The sequence below is a fragment of the Leucopleurus acutus genome (assembly GCF_964270905.1).
Source record: "Leucopleurus acutus genome assembly, chromosome: 2".
NCBI classification, from domain to species: Eukaryota; Metazoa; Chordata; class Mammalia; order Artiodactyla; family Delphinidae; genus Leucopleurus; species Leucopleurus acutus.
In genome coordinates, this window is record NC_139143.1 from 171,488,843 (window position 1) to 171,501,704 (window position 12,862).

General features: G+C 44.3%; 1 protein-coding gene across 1 annotated transcript in view; it reads right to left on the reverse strand.

Annotated features, from left to right (window-relative positions):
* Positions 1 to 1,279, reverse strand: part of PHACTR4 (phosphatase and actin regulator 4) — a 116,975-nt gene extending 115,696 nt beyond the window's left edge. The window contains exon 1 of the mRNA XM_082864030.1: positions 1,194 to 1,279. The gene's annotated coding sequence lies outside the window, so the exon portion shown is untranslated. The remainder of the gene's footprint in view (positions 1 to 1,193) is intronic.
* Positions 1,280 to 12,862: the final 11,583 nt, after the last annotated feature.

Below are 12,862 nucleotides of genomic sequence, written 5' to 3' on the forward strand. Positions count from 1 at the left end.
CATTTCAGAGACTTGAAAGACTAACGTATTTTTCAAGAGAAGTATCTGCAATGGCTTTTATTTTAAAAGCTTTACCTTAAGCTGAACCTAGTCTTCCAACGGGACATACACAAAGATACCACTAACAAAATGTGATCAAACCCACAAAATTCACCAGTCGCAGTAAGGATCTACTACCTCTCCTCCCTCAAACTGGCTTGATTTCGATTACTTCTGTAGCTTTCTAGAAGCCACTAGGTTTCTGGTTTCTTTATAAAGCAGATCCTTCTATTAATGGACATTTGCTTTCAACTCTGCGTTTTCAGCAGAAGTGAAAATGGATTTGAGGGGAATACAGGGCGTGGAACTGGGCGGCTGGATGAAGTACTGTGGTCTTTTTCTGCGTGCAATGGATGAAGAGGCTGCTCGCCGCCCTATAAATCACTTTCTCTCCTCCGAGATTCTAGCGGTGTGTGAACTACCATTCTGACCATCCGCACCGGTTCTGATTCCTCGATCACAGCAGCGACCCATACGGACTTCGAAGCAAATTCGATCCCTTCCCGGTTTCCTGGGGAGGGGGGCTCACTTCTTTCCCATAGGCCCATCCCCCCTCCAGAAAAATGCCTGGAGATTAGTGCCCTGAAGCCAACCGGGACTGACGTTTAAGAGTTGGACAATAACCTCGAGGTTTCAATAGAAACCCCGTCCGCCTCGCCTTGGCTCCGAAGCCTCCGATCTGCCCAGCTGGGATGCAGAGGTATGAGGGAAGACAGGTTTGAAAAGTGGACTTTGACCCGATCTGGTTATCGTAACCGGATCCCCTGTCAGGGACCGGACCCTGTCAGGGACTGGCCCGGCGGGCTCCCCCGAGGCGGCGACCCCACGCCCGGGCACAAAGGGGCGCAAAGCAGCCGAGACAAAAGGGCCCAGCCAAGTCGCGGTGGGCGGAGAGGGCGAGCCTGAGCGAGGCGCGCCGCAGGCGGAGAAGCCAAGGCGGAAGGTTGTGGGAGGGCCGAGGAGGAGGCGGCGGCCACCGCCCGCCCCGCCCTGGCTCGAAGCGACCACCGCCCGGCCGTTACCCCGGCCCGGCCGTTACCCCGGCCCGCACCGCCACCCTCTCGCGGACCTGAAAGCGTGGCCCGAGCCTACCAGGCGCCCGCAGCCCGACTCTGTGCACTTTCCGCTCACTTTCCCTTGCTTGCCGAACTCACCCGGGGCGTCGCCGCCGCCTCCGCAGTGGTTTCCCCCGGAAATCCTACCTGGCCTGCCGGCCGCCAGGCTGCAGCCAGAGACTTCGGCCCCCGGGGAGGGGGGGTGTGGGGGGGAAGGGAGCCGGCGGGACAGAGAGGGGTAGGAAGTGCCGCCGCGGGGGCTCATGGGACTTGTAGTTCCAGGAGGAGCCAGCTGTGCCGCGGGCCGGACAAAATGGCGGGAACCTCTCGCCCTTAGTTCTGGGCGGCCGGCCCCACACGGCCTCTCTGGGCATGCGCCGCCCCTTCTTGTAAAAGAGCTTGGGCACCTTTCCTGCTATGCAGGAGGGCAAAGGTCTTTGGACTTGGGAGGAGAGAGTTCAATGCTGGGTTTCAGGGAGTGCCTAAGGAGGGAGCTGATGAAGGTGTGCTGTTATAGAAATCTGTGCCCAGTCCCTGTCTGGCTAAAGTTCAGTTATAATCTCCGCAAAGGAAAAAGCTATTGAGGGCCAGTTACTGAAGTGCAGTAAACTTAGAAGCAAGTTACCCTCAATTTTGTGCATAAGGAAGAAACCCAGGAATCATTTTTATCTCCTTCAGCCTATTAAGTCCAGTCATTTTACATCCCAGTTCCTTACCAGTTTTTCCACTACCATCTTTCCAAGGGGAGGTACCATCACCTTTCCAAGTTTCTCTAGTTTCAGGCCTCCAGGCAGTCACCGTCCAAACACCTTCCTTCCTGCTGCCAGAGGATCTTTCTAAATGCCAAACACATTGTGTCACAACCCAAGTTAGACCTAAGTGTAAAACCTAAAGCTACAAAACTTTTAGAGGAAAACACAGGAGGAAATCCATGTGACTTTCAAACACACAATCCATAAAGGAGAAAAACTGATAAGCTGCACATCATCAAAATTAACACTTTTGCACTTTAAAACACGGTTATGAAAATGAAAAGACAAGCTGCAGACCTGGATGAAAGAGCAGCAAAACCTATAGCCAACAAAGGACTAATATCTAGAACACACAAAGAACTCTTTCAACTCAAGACAAACAACCTAGTTAAAAAAAAAAAAAAATGAACAGAGACACTTTACCAAAGACGATAAATGTACGGCAAATAAACACATAAAAGATGTTAAGGAGGGCTTCCCTGGTGGCGCAGTGGTTAAGAATCCGCCTGCCAATGTAGGGGACATGGGTTCGAGCCCTGGCCCTGGAAGATCCCACGTGCCACGGAGCAGCTAGGCCCATGCACCACAACTACTGAGCCTGCGCTCTAGAGCCCACGAGCCACAACTACTGAAGGCTGTGCACCTACAGCCTGTGCTCCGCGACAAGAGAAGCCACCACAATGAGAAGCCCCCGCACTGCAATGAAGAGTAGCCCCCGTTCGCCCCAACTAGAGAAAGCCCGCGCGCAGCAACGAAGACCCAACGCAGCCAAAAATAAAATAAATGAATTTATTAAAAAAAAGATGTTAAGGAAATGCAAATTAAAACCACAGCAAGATAACGTTACACACCCACTGGATTGGCTAACATAAAATAGACTGGCAGTATCAAGTGTTAGTGAGAATGTAGAGCAATGGGAATTCTTACTCACTGCTGGCTGGATTGTTAAGATGCTACAACCACTCTGGGAAACAGTTTGTCAGTTTCTTTAAAAATTAAATATATACCTACCATATGGCCCAACCATTTACTGACTATAGGTATTTACCCAAGACAAATGAAAGCATACATCTGCACAAAGACTTGAACATGAATGTTCATGGCAGCTTTGTTACTAGCCAAAGACTGGAAACAACTCAAATGTTCTTCACAATGCAAATGGATATTTCCACAATGGAACACTCTTCGGTAATAAAAAGGAATGAGCTACTAATACATGTAACATCATGATGAATCTTAAAATAATTATACCGAGTGAAAGAAGTCAGACAGGGACCTCCCTGGTGGCACAGTGGTTAAGAATGAGCTTGCCAATGCAGGGGACACGGGTTCGAGCCCTGGTCCGGGAAGATCCAACATGCCGTGGAGCAACTAAGCCCATGTGCCACAACTACTGAGCCTGCGCTCTAGAGCCTGCGTGCCACAACTACTAAAGCCCGTGCACCACCACAGTGAGAAGCCCGAGCACCAGGACAAAGAGTAGCCCCTGCTCGCCGCAACTAGAGAAAGCCCGTGCGCAGCAACGTAGACCCAATGCAGCCAAAAATAAATAAATAAATAGATATTAAAAAAAAAAAAGAAAGAAAGAAGTCAGACATAAAAGAGTATATTCTCTATGATTGCACTTACATAAATTCTACGAATTATCGTGACAAAAGCAGATCGAGTGGTTGCCTGGGGACCAACGAGGCAGAAGCATGACAGGGAGGGATAATAAAGGGGATGAGGAGGAACTTCCCTGGCGGTCCAGTGGTTAAGACTCTGCGCTTCCACTACAGGGGGTGTGGGTTCCATTCCCAGCTGGGGAACTAAGATCCCCCAAAGTAAAAATAATAATAATAAATAAAAGGGATGAGGAAACTTTTGGGGTGACAGATGTCAACTGAAAAAAGAAATACACAACCTAAAAGTTGAGAGTTATGTTTTATTTGGTGTACAAAACTGAGGACTTAAGCCCGGGACACAACATCTCAGATAACTCTGAGAGGCTGCTCTGAAGAGGTAAGGGGAGACCCAGGATATATAGGAGTTTTTGCAACAAAGACCAGGTAGTAGGAACATCAAAAGATTATGGTTAATTAAAGAAAACCAGATGTCTCAAGTTAAGGAACTTAGCATTTTTCTATATATGGAGAGATGAAAGAGTCTGGGCTCACTGAAATCATTCCTTTGGTATGCACCTCAGGTATCTGGGGCCAGCATCCTGTGCTTTCTCATCCTGAGTTTCCTCAGCATGCTAGATGGCGGGCATCCTGTTTCTATCCTGAGTTCCCTTGGGGCTCACCATCCAGGAGGCTGTAATGTGATGGTTTGATGGCTGCAACATCCTTTGTTTACTGATACGGCAAGTAATATTTTTAATTCGCACAATAACACAGTAATTAATTGTGTTAATTATCTTGATTGTGCTTATGGTTTCAAGGTTTGTGCTTATGGTTTTTGCCACAGCACGGCAAAAACAAAAAAAAAATCAAAACTCATCAAACTACATACTTTAAATATATGCTGTTTATTGTTTGCCATTGATACTCCACTAAACCTGAAAAATAATATAGTCAAAAAATTGTCCAGTGATTAAGACTCCGAGCTCCCAATGCAAGGGGCCTGGGTTCCATCCCTGGTCGGGGAACTAGATCCTGCATGCCACAACTAAGAGTTCGCCTGCTGCAGCTAAAAGATCCCGCATGCTGCAACAAAGATCCAGTGTGCTGAAACTAAGACCTGGTGCAGCCAAAATAAATAAATAAATATTTTTAAAAAATTGTTTTTAAAAAAGAAAGAAAATTCTTCAATGGCTTCCTAGTACCCTAGGATAAAAGCAAAAATCACTGCATAGAAGCTCTAACTGTGAAGCTTCAGTATCATCCATGAGGAAGGGGACTAATAGGGATGGCAATTGTGAAATTCCAGGTAACTAATAATGGTGGTAACAGTAGTAGTAGCAGTAAAGTAGTAATAATAAAACTGCTGGGACTTCCCTGGTGGTCCAGTGGTTAAGAGTCCGCCTTCCAATGCAGGGGAAGCGGGTTTGAGCTCTGGTCTGGGAACTAAGATCTCACATACCATGGGGCAACTAAGCCCGTGCCGTGCAACTACTGAGCCCTTGCACTCTGGAGACTGCCTGCCACAACTAGTGAGAAGCCCGCATCCCTCAATGAAAGATCCCACGCGCCGCAATTAAGACCCAATGCATCCCAAAAAACCACAAACAAACAAACAAAAAACAAACAACTGCTACTTTTTCTTGAACATCTGCCATGAACCAGGTATTTTACATATGTCTTAATTAGGACTCCCGCCAGAAAACAGAACCAAGACAACTACTAGTTGCAGGTAATTTACTTGGAATGTGATCCCAGGGATTTAATGTGAAAGTACAGGGTAAAATAGGGAAGGAAGAAAGGCCAACACAAAAGATGCATTACCAAGGTGTTCACTGCTGTGGGTACCTGGGGCTAGATCCTACCAAAGCCATCTGAGGATTTCCTAGAATGCTTCTCAGCATGGTCCACCTAAGGACTGCCATGAAGAAGCATTTATCCATTGACTCCCATCCCCCATTGTTTAGGATGGCCCAGGGGCATCAACTCCCCTCCCACTTCTGGGTGGGCTCCCACTGTACTGTTTTCTGCAGCTTCATCTAGAATCTAAGGTAGGGCTGAGATGACAGAAGGCAAAAGAGGTCCCACACCATCCCCTGCAAGACTCAGATTTGCCCATGCTCTACATTCGATCCAGTCTATCACCTAGTCTTCAGTAATGGCTGGCTACAATCTCAGTGGTGCTCATAATTCTTTGCAAAATGTACATTGTGCCGTATGCCTTTTGTGCCCTATAAACACTATACTCAACCATATGGATGATTCTCACAAATAATATTACGTGAAAGAAGCCAGACCAAGTAGTGTATACTGTATGATTTCACATAAATAAAACACAAAGCAGGCAAAAATAGTCTGCTGAAAGTTGGGACAGCAGCTACCCTTCCAAGTGGAAGAACAGTGTCTGGAAGAGGGTAAAAGGACATTTTTTAAATGCTGGTAATACTCTGGTTTTTGATCTGGGTGCTGGTTACATGAATATATTCAGCTTGTAAAAATTAATCAGTGGGGTATGTATAATTTTCTGCATATGTCTGATACTCCTGATATAATTTTTAGCTGGAAGGTGGCCTCTCTTGTCTTCTGAGAGACCAATTAACCATAAAGACTATATCTAACTATTAATATTTCTGGATTTGGGGCTTTGGGGCACTACTGAAACATAATGTTAATTTAACAGCACAGGCTTTGGCAATAGAGAGTTGTTCTGTCCCTTTCTGTGTGCAATTGGCTAAGTTATTTAAACTTGTTAAGATTCAGCCTCCACACTCCTGTTTCTCTTCAGATCGAATAAATTTTTCACCTTTTACTAAAAAAAAAAAAAATTCAGTTTTCTCGTTGTACCATAGGAAACATAATAGTACCTAATATATAGGTTGGTGTGAGAATTAAAGTAACCCATAAAGTACCCAGCATTGTACCTGGTTTAATGCTCAAAAAGTATTAATAATAACTGTTATGGTAGGCAATATTAGTTTTCATCTTTCTATTTTTTTTAAGCTTCCAAATTTTCAACAATGAACATTGACACAGGCTGCAGGTGCAGGAATGTTCATTGTAGCACTGTTTGAAATGGAAAAAAAAATAGAGACAATCTAAATATCTATCTACTGGATAATGGGCAAATTAATTGTGATATATTCATAATACAGAATAATTCAAAACAGTTAAAATGAATAAACTCAAGCTACTGGTTATCAACATGGATAAAACAAAATGTTGAGGGGAGAAGAAAGCTGTAGATAGATACAGCTTGATACCATGTATATAAAATTTTACAACGTGCCAAGCAACACTATGTACTGTTTAAAGGTTCATATATACATTGTAAAAATATAAAATCATGTGTGGAAATAAAATATTCAGGTAGGTGATTACTTCTTGAGGAGGAAGGAAAAGATTGGGTGAAAGAGAGGATACATTGGGGCTTAACACATCTCTCTTATTTTTTTTCTTAAAAAAAACTAAGGAAATAAGGCAAAAGGTTAAGATTTGACAAAGTTGGTGAAAGGTACTTGGATGTTACATAAACCTTTTTTTATCTGCTTCTTGAAATAGTTCTCTATTAAAAAAAAAAGCAAGCATGGGGCAGAGCAGTGTGCAAAATACTCTTTTTTTTTGTAAGGAGAAACAATTTATTTATATCAACAACTGCTATTATGCCAACCTGAAATCAATGGCTTTGGTGGGGAAGTGAAGTATTGGGTTTTGTTTGTGGGGTTTTTGGGGGGCGCCGTGCGGCTTATGGGATCTTAGTACCCCAACCAGGGATTGGACCCTGTAAATTTCATTCTTTTTGGTGTTCAGCTCTATGAGACAAATGCATATACCTGTGTAACCACCACCATAATCATTTAGGTAAGAACTGTTCCATCACCCCGGAATATCCCCCTGTGCTATCTTTTGTAGTCAGCCTCTCCTCCTCACTCAACCCATGGCATCTACTGATCTGTTTTCTGTTCCTATAATTTGGGTTTTTCCAGAAAGTCATATAAATGGAATAAAAAACAAATAGCTTTCTGAGTCTGGGTACTTTCACTTAGAATAATGCATGTGCGATTCATCCATGTTGTCTCATGTCTCAGTATTTTGTTCCTTTCTACTGCTGAATAGTATTCCATTGCAGTGATGTACCATGGTTTGTTTTTCTATTTACCAGTTTTAGGGCATTGGGATGGTTTTCAGTTTTTGTTGACTGTCAATAAAGCTCCTATAAACATCTGTATACAGATTTTTGTGTAAACATAGGTTTTTATTTCTTTCAGGTAAAGAACTAGGCATGGGATTGCTGAGTTGTATGGTAAATGTATGTCCAACATTATTAGAAAAACAACCAAACTCTTTAACAAAATGTTCACACCATTTTGCATTTCCACCAGCAAGAACTGAGAGCGCCACTTGCTCTGCATGCTTATCAGCATTTGGAATTGTCAGTTGTTTTGAAAATAATTAGTATTTGTTTTCAGCCATTCCAACATGTGTGTAGTGGTCTCTCAGCAAAATATGCATTTCCCTAATGCATAACAATATTCAGCCTCTTTTTTTTTTGGCCTTGCAGCATGCCAGGCAGGATCACCAGGGAAATCCCTATCTGTACATCTTCTTTAGCCAAGTATTTTTATTAGTCTTGTGCCTTTTTAATTAAAATTTATTTATTTGGCTGCATTGGGTCTTAGTTGCGGCAGGCGGGATCTTTGTTGCAGTGCGCAGACTTCTCCCTGGTTGCGGCGCAACGGCTCTAGAGCACACGGGCTTAGTTGCCCTGAGGCACGTGGGAATCTTAGTTCCCTGACCAGGGATCAAACCCACGTCCCCTGCATTGGAAGGTGGATTCTTAACCACTGGACCACCAGGGAAGTCCCGTGCCCATTCTTTTACTGGGTTATTTTCTTATTATTGAGTTGTGAGAGTTCTTCATATATTCTAGGTACAAGACCTTTATCAGATATGCAATTTGCAAATGTTTTCTCCCAGTCTGTGGTTTGTCTTTTCATTCTCTTAACAATATCTTTCACAGAGCAGAATTTTAAAATTTTGATAAAGTCTAATTTGTCCTTCCCCCCCCACCTTGTGAATCATGTCATATCTGAGAAATCTTTGCCTAACCTGAGATCACAAAATGTTCCCCCTAAGTTTTCTTCTGGAACTTTATAGTTTTAGGTTATCATTTATTTTTTTCAAAGGATAGATGCATATTCTCTTATATCCATATTCTATACCTGGAAGAATACACAAGCTTTTCTCTGGGGTGGGAAAATCATGTGATTTGAACGTGATAGAGAAACTGACTCTAAACTGTATACCCTTTTGTGCTATTGAATTTTTCCTTAAATGTACACATTACTGTACCTTAAAAACAAAAACAAAATAGGGAATTTTTTTAAAAAGCTAAGATCTCAGGACTTCCCTGGTGGTGCAGTGGCTAAGACTCTGCACTCCCAATGCAGGGGGCCTGGGTTCAATCCCTGGTTAGGGAACTAGATCCCACATGCCTAATGAAAGATCTTGAGTGCCTCAACTAAGACCTGATGCAGCTAAATAAATAGATAAATAAATATTAAGAAAAAAAAAAGCTAAGATCTCAATATGTGTTGGGGACTACTGAAACCCAGTTCCACCTAACACAGTTTAAAATCACCACAATGGTTGCTGGACTGAATGACTTCACCATAGTTTCAAATCCTGAGATCTTTTCTTTCACAAACTGTGAAGGGCTCCCAAATCCTGACAGTCCTTACTGGGCTGAGAACCAAGTCCAATTAACTGGCAAAGAATTAACTGGGCCAATCACTCAGTAAAATGCAAATGAGTGAGTCTGACTATATAAAGCTTCCTTAACCTTTCTTTGAACATTGCAGAATTGAGGCTGTGGATGTTGCTGCCACCTGCAGGCCACATCTGCCAACAGCAGGTTCATGGAAATAACCCACGCGGATCCCTCTCTCACATGAGTCCTCTGTGGGACTCTGGATTGGAGAAACAGGGACTTATACATTTTTCTTTTTGCCCGTCAGACCACTACTCTGCTACAAACACAAACCGGTGACAGGAGTTCCTAAGTGTGGGGACTGTGGTCTCAGATTGTCTGGGTTTGAATTCTGACTCTTGGGTAAATCAGAGACCAGTCTATACCTCAGGTTCCTCATCTATGAAGTGGAGATAATAGTAGCTCCTTTGAATAGATGTGAGGATTGAATCGGATCATTTAAAGTGTGTAGCTGGGGCTTCCCTGGTGGCGCAGTGGTTAAGAATCCGCCTGCCGATTCAGGGGACACGGGTTCGAGCCCTGGTCCGGGAAGATCCCACATGCTGTGGAGTAACTAAGCCCGTGCGCCACAACTACTGAGCCTGTGCTCTAAAGCCTGCGTGCCACAACTACTGAAGCCCGCGTGCCTAAAACCCGTGCTCCACAACAAGAGAAGCCACCACAATGAGAAGCCTGTGCACCGCAACGAAGAGTAGTCCCCGCTACTATAAAATAAATTTATAAAGTGTGTAGCACACTGCCTGGCACTTAGTGAGCACACAACCAATATTAAGAGTTGTTGTTAGGCAAACCTGCAGAAGCCTCTCCCATTCTAAACTGACAAATTGGGTTTTTTTTAAATAATTACTTTTTAAAAATAAATTTGTTTACTTGTTTATTTTTGGCTGCATTGGGTCTTCGTTGCTGCACACGGGCTTTCTCTAGTTGCAGCGAGCAGGGGCTATTCTTCATTGCGGTGCACAGGCTTCTCATTGCGGTGGCTTCTCTTGTTGCGGAGCACGGGCTTTAGGCATGCATGCTTCAGTAGTTGTGGCACGCGGGCTCAGTAGTTGTGGCTCACGGGCTCTAGAGCGCAGGCTCAGTAGTTGTGGTGCATGGGCTTAGTTGCTCCCAGGCATGTGGGATCTTCCCGGACCAGGGCTCGAACCCGTGTCCTCTGCAATGGCAGGCAGATTCTTAACCCCTGCACCACCAGGGAAGTCCCTGACAAATTGTTTCTCGACACACGGTAGTGCAAGAAACTACTGTGTGTCAAGAAAAGACCTTTAATACCTGGCTGCACCACTTACAAACTGTGACCTTGGGCAAGTGTCTTAACCTCTCTGAACTCTATTGGCCTCACCGGTGGTTTTGGATATTACATGAACTCATCTATGTAAAGCACCAACCACAGTGCCTGGCATGGAGTGGACAGTTAATAAATAGAGTGATGATTAACACAGGAATAGTTACCAAGTATAGCCAAAGGTTGAACAGGTCAGGTTGCAAACAGGCAGGCCACAGGCGGTCACTAACCTACAGATATTTTGGTTGGCCCTCAGTGTGTTACAATTTTTAAATTACTTGCCAGCATTAAAAACAGAAATTTCACATGTAAGTCGATTCTTAACTTCTGTTTTTATAATGTGAAGCTCTGACTATATATCACACCAGATCTACAAGGAAGATGGCATATAACAGGGAAATCTAATTTCTTTCAAGGGAGCCACTTAATGCTCCCTGAAGAAGTGATATTGAAGCTGAAACATGAAGGTTGAGTAGGGGTTAGCCTAATAGAGTGGGGACGATGCTCCCAGCACAGGAACTGGCAGGTCTAAAAGCCTGATTCAGGGAGATTAGTGCCTTCAGGGCACTTCAGGTAAGTCTGGTGGCTGGAGGACAGTGAAGGGAAAGGTGGGAAGAAGATGAAGCTCCAGTTAGCACCTTAAGGATTTTGGACTTTATCGTGAGGATGAATGTAGTTCAAGGCTGGAAGCTGGGAGGTAGCCAACAGGTAGCTGGTAGCCAACAAACTGAGGGGCTAGACAGGGTCAGATGGATTAGGGTCACGGGTCAACAGTGAGCAGCTGAGAAAGCAGAGGAGTACTAGGGCATTATAGGATCCCTATCTAGAAACTCTGGGCATACATAGGATAGCCTGTCAGGTGTGGTCTGGCAAAGGGCAGACTTTACAAAGACCAAGCTAAGCAGGACGCCAGGGTGAATCTCCTTTTTTTTTTTTTTCTGTTGCGGTACGCGGGCCTCTCACTGCTGTGGCCTCTCCCGTTGCGGAGCACAGGCCCCGGACGCGCAGGCTCAGCGACCATGGCTCACGGGCCCAGCCGCTCTGCGGCATGTGGGATCTTCCCGGACCGGGGCACGAACCCGTGTCCCCTGCATCGGCAGGCGGACTCTCAACCACTGCGCCACCAGGGAAGCCCGCCAGGGTGAATTTCTTATGTTTATTTTAATAGTGGAAAAATGAGAAGAATTAAGATTTGGCCAAGGACATATGTCAAACGAGATACAGAACTAGATTCACAACACCTATCTCTAATTTGCTGCTTTTCTCACTATATTAGTTTTCTCAAGGTGAATAAACTCAGCACCAATACTGTGTTGTTGATAATTATATAGGCCATTTATTGAGAGCTTGCTAAATGTTAGGCTCTGTGTTTTTGTGTATTATTATCTCATTATTTCATTCAGTTAACAAATATAGTCCACCCAAAATATTATGTATCAAGGGACTGTTAGGCACTGGAGACACAGGAATGAATGAGACAGACACCATCCCTATCCTGTGGAAGCTCACAACCCGGAAAGGAATTGAGTAGCTGAAGAAGTAATTACAAAGGGTAATTGGCAGACACTGGAGTGAGAGTACAACAGTGAACCCAACCTATCATGGGTGGCAAAGAAGGCTTTCTGGAAAAAGTGACAGTCAAGCCGAAAAGGCAGGAGTGAAACTCAGGGGAACACTGTTCCAGGAAAGAGAACAGCACATGGAAGGCACTAGTCTCACCACAGGCTGATGAAACAGGCGCTATGATTATCCCCTTTTCACAGATGAGAAAACTGAGGTTCTAAGAGAGATGAAGTAACTGACCCACTAGACGGTGCTGGAGCCAAGATGTAAGCCTGGATCTACCTAGACCAAAGCTCATTCTCTTAGCTGCTAAACTAGATATTTCTATTAGTTTTTATGTTCCTTCAAAGGGTCATGTGAGTGGAATGGAATATTAACTGAGATGCCTGCAATGCAGGAAGTTGAAATAATGGCTTACAAACTATGCAAGCATGTCTGTGTCAGGTTTAGCTGTCTGTTTTGGAATGACAGCTATTTAGTGACACAGCTCCTGTCCTAATGTCTGAATAGATGTTCAGTTCAACTGAATATGGTTCAACAGCGATGTACTGAGTGCCTACTGTGTGCTAGGAATGGTGCCAGGCATTGTCAGAGTTACAGAGATGATGAGAAAAGTTTCCAGGTACTAGGCTAAAGATCATGTTAATCACTAACAAATTTATAGGTTTTTTGTTTGTTTTGTTTCATTTGTTTTTGTGGCCGCGTGGCATGTGGGGTCTTAGTTCCTTGACCAGGGTTCGAACCCATGCCCCCTGTAGTGGAAGCACAGAGTCTTAACTACTGGACCACCAGGGAAGTCC